Source organism: Mus caroli, unplaced genomic scaffold (assembly GCF_978045245.1).
Source record: "Mus caroli unplaced genomic scaffold, Mus_caroli_1 scaffold_3, whole genome shotgun sequence".
NCBI lineage: Eukaryota > Metazoa > Chordata > Mammalia > Rodentia > Muridae > Mus > Mus caroli.
The window spans coordinates 2,364,147-2,370,892 of NW_028227258.1; positions in this window are offsets into that span (position 1 = coordinate 2,364,147).

Below are 6,746 nucleotides of genomic sequence, written 5' to 3' on the forward strand. Positions count from 1 at the left end.
ATGGCAACCCCATTCCTTCACTTGATGTCCTGTCTTTCTACTGGAGGTGGACTCTACAAGTTCCCTCTCCCCACTGTAGGGCATTTCATCTAAGGCCCCTACCTTTGAGTCCTGAAAGTCTCTCATGTCCCAGGTTTCTAGTACATTCTAGAGGGTCTCCCCACCTACTACCGCCGTAGGATGACTGTTTCTATTCTTTCTGCTGGCCCTCGGGGCTTCAGTCCAGTGTCACCCCCACCCCCACCCCAATACCTGATCATGTTCTCCTCTTCTCCTCCATGTACTTTGAGACTGGGTCTCTCATCTCCTGGAGCTCACAAATTGGGATAGAATGACTAGTCAGTGATCCTCAGGGATCCTTGTCCCCCTTGCCCCCATTGCTGGGATTACAAATCTATATCACTAGTCTGATCATTTCCACAGGCTTGAGGGAATGAGCTCAGCCCTGTACTTGAATCTCTGATTAACCAATAAACCAGTGGAGGCTGAAATAAAAGGAGCGTATTTTCATTTTTTCAAAAACATTAAAGCTTATATCACATTTAAATTCTTATATCACATTTAAATTCTGCTTTAGAGATTAAATTAATCTCTAGAGATTAATATTCAAATATTAATATTTTAATTTCAATATGCAAATAATTCATCTCATTTGTATCTTTTTTTAAAAGATTCAACCACATTTTAATATTCAACTAATGTGTATGAACTTACCACATTAAGCTTCCCTAGGGACTTGGCTTCAGAACCAGATCCACTGTTGCCATGCAAGAACCTGTGGGTTTTTTCTCATCCTTCATCTTCAGTCATTCAGTGAGCACTCACTGGGCACCTGGTCTGTTACACACTGTCTTAGTCTTAGGGATGCCAACCAACACATTGAAGCCTCTACACTTATCAGGTTTAGATTTCAACATCAATCTCTTGATTTTTCAGAAGCCCCACCGAGGGAAGTAAAGGGATCCCAGGAGTCTTGTATTTGTGGGCTGATTTACTCTGAAGGTGGCATCCTATAACTTAGTGAAAATTATACATTGTAGTGACTCTGGGTTGCATTTTTTTTTTCTGTGGACACTCGACTGACCCACTGGACAATTCCTGAAGTACATGCCTGTCTTCACGCTCTCATGCCTGCTTTATTCTGTGTTCACTGCAGATGGACCTTCTCTGTGCTTCAGTAATTTGCTGGTAAGTCAGTAATGGGACCACACTCTCAAGTAATGGTGCGTCTTTCAATTTCCTGATGCGTCCTGAATTGCCCATAGTGGGTAGGCATTCCTTTAGAAGCATCTATGCTGTAGACATATTCAACAATTATATGATTTCTAGCTTCTCAGTACTTGTTTCTTTTTTGAGAGGCCTCTTCTCTTTGGGCAGAGTTCAGCTGTGAGACGTGGATCAGAATGGGTTCTTTTGCATCTTTACAGTAGGCCCAGTTGTGTGACTCCTTTCCAAGCCTGATTGTAATCACTAGCACCTTTTATGTGTACAGCTGTGACTTCCCTACCCCTGATTCCCAGGGTATGTTCATGAAGGTTCAGCAGTAGCTTCATTCCAATAACAGCCCTCTGTTTCATGTTTTCCTTTTTTTTTTAATTAATCTGATTTTAAAAATCACTTTGAATGTTTTCTACTGAGTTATACTTTAGCAGAATTTGGTCTTTGTTATTTGAAAGCTAACATTTATTAATTTTTCAAGGTAATGTGATACTAGCATAGAAAGACATTGCTTTTTTTAATGTAATGTTTCTCTTTTTTAAAAAAAATTATTTATTTTATTTATATGAGTACACTGTTGCTCTCTTCAGATATACCAGAAGAGGGCATTGGATCCCATTATAGATGGTTGTGAGCTACCATGTGGTTGCTGGGTATTGAACTCAGGACCTCTTGAAGAATAGCAGTTAGTGATCTTAACTGCTGAGCCACCTTTCCAGCTCCACCATTGCTGTTTTTAATGTGTCCTTTCCAAACTTAAGCACCAAAATGTTAGGGTTCAAGAATCACCAAAGAATGATACCCCAGACTCAAACAGTATCCAAAAGCAAAGAGTGTTTATTCAGCTGAATTTCCTGAATGCAGAGGTCTCCCGATTTGGGAATGGAGATGCATAGTGGGCTTGAATGTCAGTTAGAGGAATTCTGGGCAAGGATATGCGTCCTTTTACGGTGATTGGTTAGCTTTATCTCTTGGGGTCTGACTAATTCTACAATTGGTTAGGCTCAGAAACCTCCCTGGAGGGTTGCTTATTCATTCTAGCTACTACTCTAACTTCAGGCCATGACAATGTGTTCTCAGATTGGTTGCCCGAGGCTCTGGTAGGCTAATCATGAGTTCCTGGTTCCAAGTTCTCATTTCTGGGAAATAGCTTGTAGGCCTAGTCTCCCAAACTGTCAGTGTGCAGCCTATCATGGGGTCAGCCTGGCTCTGAGCTTAGTCCTCCCAAAAACTTCTTATGATATTTTCTGAAGTAGAGTTTATATACCATTCACATGGAAGAAACTAAGGCAAAGTTCAGTGAAAGAGAATATTCTAGAAATATATATATATATATATATATATATATATATATATACATATATACACAATAAATACAATTTATTGTACATATGTGTATGGACTCTTTATTACATGTATACACCATGGTACATATTTGCAAATTAAACTGTTTTTGTCATAGGTCTTCAAAAAATACAATTATAAAGCTGATTATGGTGCTACCTAACTATAATCTCAGGACCTGTGAAGTTAAGGCAGGAGAACTTCCATGAGTTTGAGGACCCTGGTGAAGGCCACCTGGCAAGATCTTGTCTGAAAAACAAACCCCTAAATCAAATCTGTTCAGAAATAAAAATAAACATGACCTTGACCACACATAGAAAGAACCAAGATTTAAATGTATGCTTAAACTATAAATCTAGTCTAAAACAGAACATTTGTTAACTCTTCTCTGACAATAATTACTAGGAGTGTCCTGGCAGCATATTTTGTTTGTTTAGTAACATATGATCACCCCTTTGGGTCAATATTCCTGGAAATTTTCATCCTTCTTGAATGCTAACAATCTAGCCAATTATTTTTTAATGTTTTGTTTATTTGGTAGTTTATTTTCACAGTCAATTTGGCTGGATTTATTCATCTAGGAGGCAAATCTTTGCCTGAGTCTGTATAGGTGTTTCCAGAGAGGATTAACTAGGGATGGAACATTCACCCTGGGTGTAAGCAGCTCCACTCAGAAAAGGGAAAGAAGGAACCCAGCGAATCTCTCTGCTCCCTGACTCTGGGTGTGATGTGACTGACCAGTTAGTTATGTTTTATCTCTGCCAGGATGACTGCATTGCACTGTGAACTGTTTCCCTCAGCCCGGCCCCAAACTGTAAGAGAAACCAAACACTTGAATTGCTTTTGTCAAGAATTTTGTAAAATAATGAACGGTAGTTGATACAGCAAGGTGGTTCTGAGAAGTGGGACCATCATTACTGGGATTATCTAAAGATGGGACTCAAAGCTGTATACTAGAGGTGGCAGTATACTAGAGGTGGCAGAACTGTAGGGTGGGTCTGCCCAATTCTACCAGATGAAGACAAGCACCTAAGACGTTAGATTTGTTGTTTGCCTTGCTGGGTTTTGGTCTCACTTTTGTCCAGCCCCCTGCCCCACATATCCCTTAAGAAGGTGATGTTTACCATGTTTACTCTGTGCTGAATGGTGGGAATATTTGTTTTGATTTTGTAGGGACTCACAATTAAGACATTGTCTTGAATCACAAAGTGCAACCCTGACTGTAACAGCTAAGACTGGGGACTTTATTATTTATTTATTTATTTATTTATATTTTTATTTATTCTTTTGGGGGGGCTTTTCTTTTTTTTTAATTTTTAATATTTTTATTACATATTTTCCTCAATTACATTTCCAATGCTATCCCAAAAGTCCCCCATAGCACCCCCCACTTCCCTACCCACCCATTCCCATTCTTTTGGCCCTGGCATTCCCCTATATTGGGGCATATAAAGTTTGTAAGTCCAATGGGCCTCTCTTTCCATTGATGGCCGACTAGGCCATCTTTCGATACATATGCAGCTAGAGACAAGAGCTCCGGGGTACTGGTTAGTTCATCATGTTGTTCCAACTATAGGGTTGCAGATCCCTTTAGCTCCTTGGGTACTTTCTCTAGCTTCTCCATTGGGAGCCCTGTGATACATCCAATAGCTGACTGTGAGCATCCACTCCTGTGTTTGCTAGGCCCCTGCATAGTCTCACAAGAGACAGCTATATTTGGGTCCTTTTAGCAAAATCTTGCTAGTGTATGCAATGGTGTCCGCGTTTAGAAGCTGATTATGGGATGGATCCCTGGATACGGCAGTCTCTAGATGGTCCATCCTTTCATCACAGCTCCAAACTTTGTCTCTGTAACTCCTTCCATGGGTGTTTTGTTCCCAATTCTAAGAAGAGGCACAGTGTCCACATTTTGGTCTTCATTCTTCTTGAGTTTCATGCGTTTAGCAAATTGTATCTTATATCCTGGGTATCCTAAGTTTTGGGCTAATATCCACTTATCAGTGAATACATATTGTGTGGGTTCCTTTGTGATTGTGTTACCTCACTCAAGATGATGCCCTCCAGGTCCATCCATTTGGCTAGGAATTTCATAAATTCATTCTTTTTAATAGGTGAGTAGTACTCCATTGTGTAAATGTACCATAATTTCTGTATCCATTCCTCTGTTGAGGGACATCTGGGTTCTTTCCAGCTTCTGGCTATTATAAATAGGGCTGCTATGAACATAGTGGAGCATGTGTCCTTCTTACTGGTTGGGACATCTTCTGGATATATGCCCAGGAGAGGTATTGCTGGATCCTCCGGTAGTACTATGTCCAATTTTCTGAGGAACCGCCAGACTGATTTCCAGAGTGGTTGTACAAGCTTGCAATCCCACCAACAATGGAGGAGTGTTCCTCTTTCTCCACATCCTCGCCAGCATCTGCTGTCACCTGAATTTTTGATCTTAGCCATTCTGACTGGTGTGAGGTGGAATCTCAGGGATGTTTTGATTTGCATTTCCCTGATGCTTAAGGATGTTGAACATTTTTTCAGGTGCTTCTCTGCCGTTCGGTATTCTTCAGGTGAGAATTCTTTGTTCAGTTCTGAGCCCCATTTTTTAATGGGGTTATTTGACTTTCTGGAGTCCACCTTCTTGAGTTCTTTATATATATTGGATATTAGTCCCCTATCTGATTTAGGATAGGTAAAGATCCTTTCCCAATCTGTTCGTGGTTTTGTTGACTTATTGATGGTGTCTTTTGCCTTACAGAAGCTTTGCAGTTTCATGAGGTCCCACTTGTCAATTCTTGATCTTACAGCACAAGCCATTGCTGTTCTATTCAAGAATTTTTCCCCTGTGCCCATATCTTCAAGGCTTTTCCCCACTTTCTCCTCTATAAGTTTCAGTGTCTCTGGTTTTATGTGAAGTTCCTTGATCCACTTAGACTTGACCTTAGTACAAGGAGATAGGAATGGATCGATTCGCATTCTTCTACATGTTAACAACCAGTTGTGCCAGCACCATTTGTTGAAAATGCTGTCTTTCTTCCACTGGATGTTTTTAGCTCCCTTGTCGAAGATCAAGTGACCGTAGGTGTGTGGGTTCATTTCTGGGTCTTCAATTCTATTCCATTGGTTTATTTGTCTGTCACTATACCAGTACCACGCAGTTTTTATCACAATTGCTCTGTAGTAAAGCTTTAGGTCCGGCATGGTGATTCCACGAGAGGTTCTTTTATCCTTGAGAAGAATTTTTGCTATCCTAGGTTTTTTGTTATTCCAGATGAATTTGCAGATTGCACTTTCTAATTCGTTGAAGAATTGATTTGGAATTTTGATGGGGATTGCATTGAATCTGTAGATTGCTTTTGGCAAGATAGCCATTTTTACAATGTTGATCCTGCCAATCCATGAGCATGGGAGATCTTTCCATCTTCTGAGATCTTCTATAATTTCTTTCTTCAGAGACTTGAAGTTTTTATTATACAGATCTTTCACTTCCTTAGTTAGAGTCACGCCAAGATATTTTATATTCTTTGTGACTATTGAGAAGGGTGTTGTTTCCCTAATTTCTTTCTCAGCCTGTTTATTCTTTGTGTAGAGAAAGGCCATTGATTTGTTTGAGTTAATTTTATATCCAGCTACTTCACTGAAGCTGTTTATCAGGTTTAGGAGTTCTCTGGTGGAATTTTTAGGGTCACTTATATATACTATCATATCATCTGCAAAAAGTGATATTTTGACTTCATCTTTTCCAATTTGTATCCCTTTGATCTCCTTTTGTTGTCGAATTGCTCTGGCTAGGACTTCAAGTACAATGTTGAATAGGTATGGAGAAAGTGGACAGCCTTGTCTAGTCCCTGATTTTAGAGGGATTGCTTCAAGCTTCTCACCATTTACTTTGATGTTGGCTACTGGTTTGCTGTAGATTGCTTTTATCATGTTTAGGTATGGGCCTTGAATTCCTGATCTTTCCAAGACTTTTATCATGAATGGGTGTTGGATCTTGTCAAATGCTTTTTCCGCATCTAACGAGATGACCATGTGGTTTTTGTCTTTGAGTTTGTTTATATACTGGATTACGTTGATGGATTTCCGTATATTGAACCATCTCTGCATCCCTGGGATGAAACCTACTTGGTCAGGATGGATGATTGTTTTGATGTGTTCTTGGATTCGGTTAGCAAGAACTTTATTGAGGA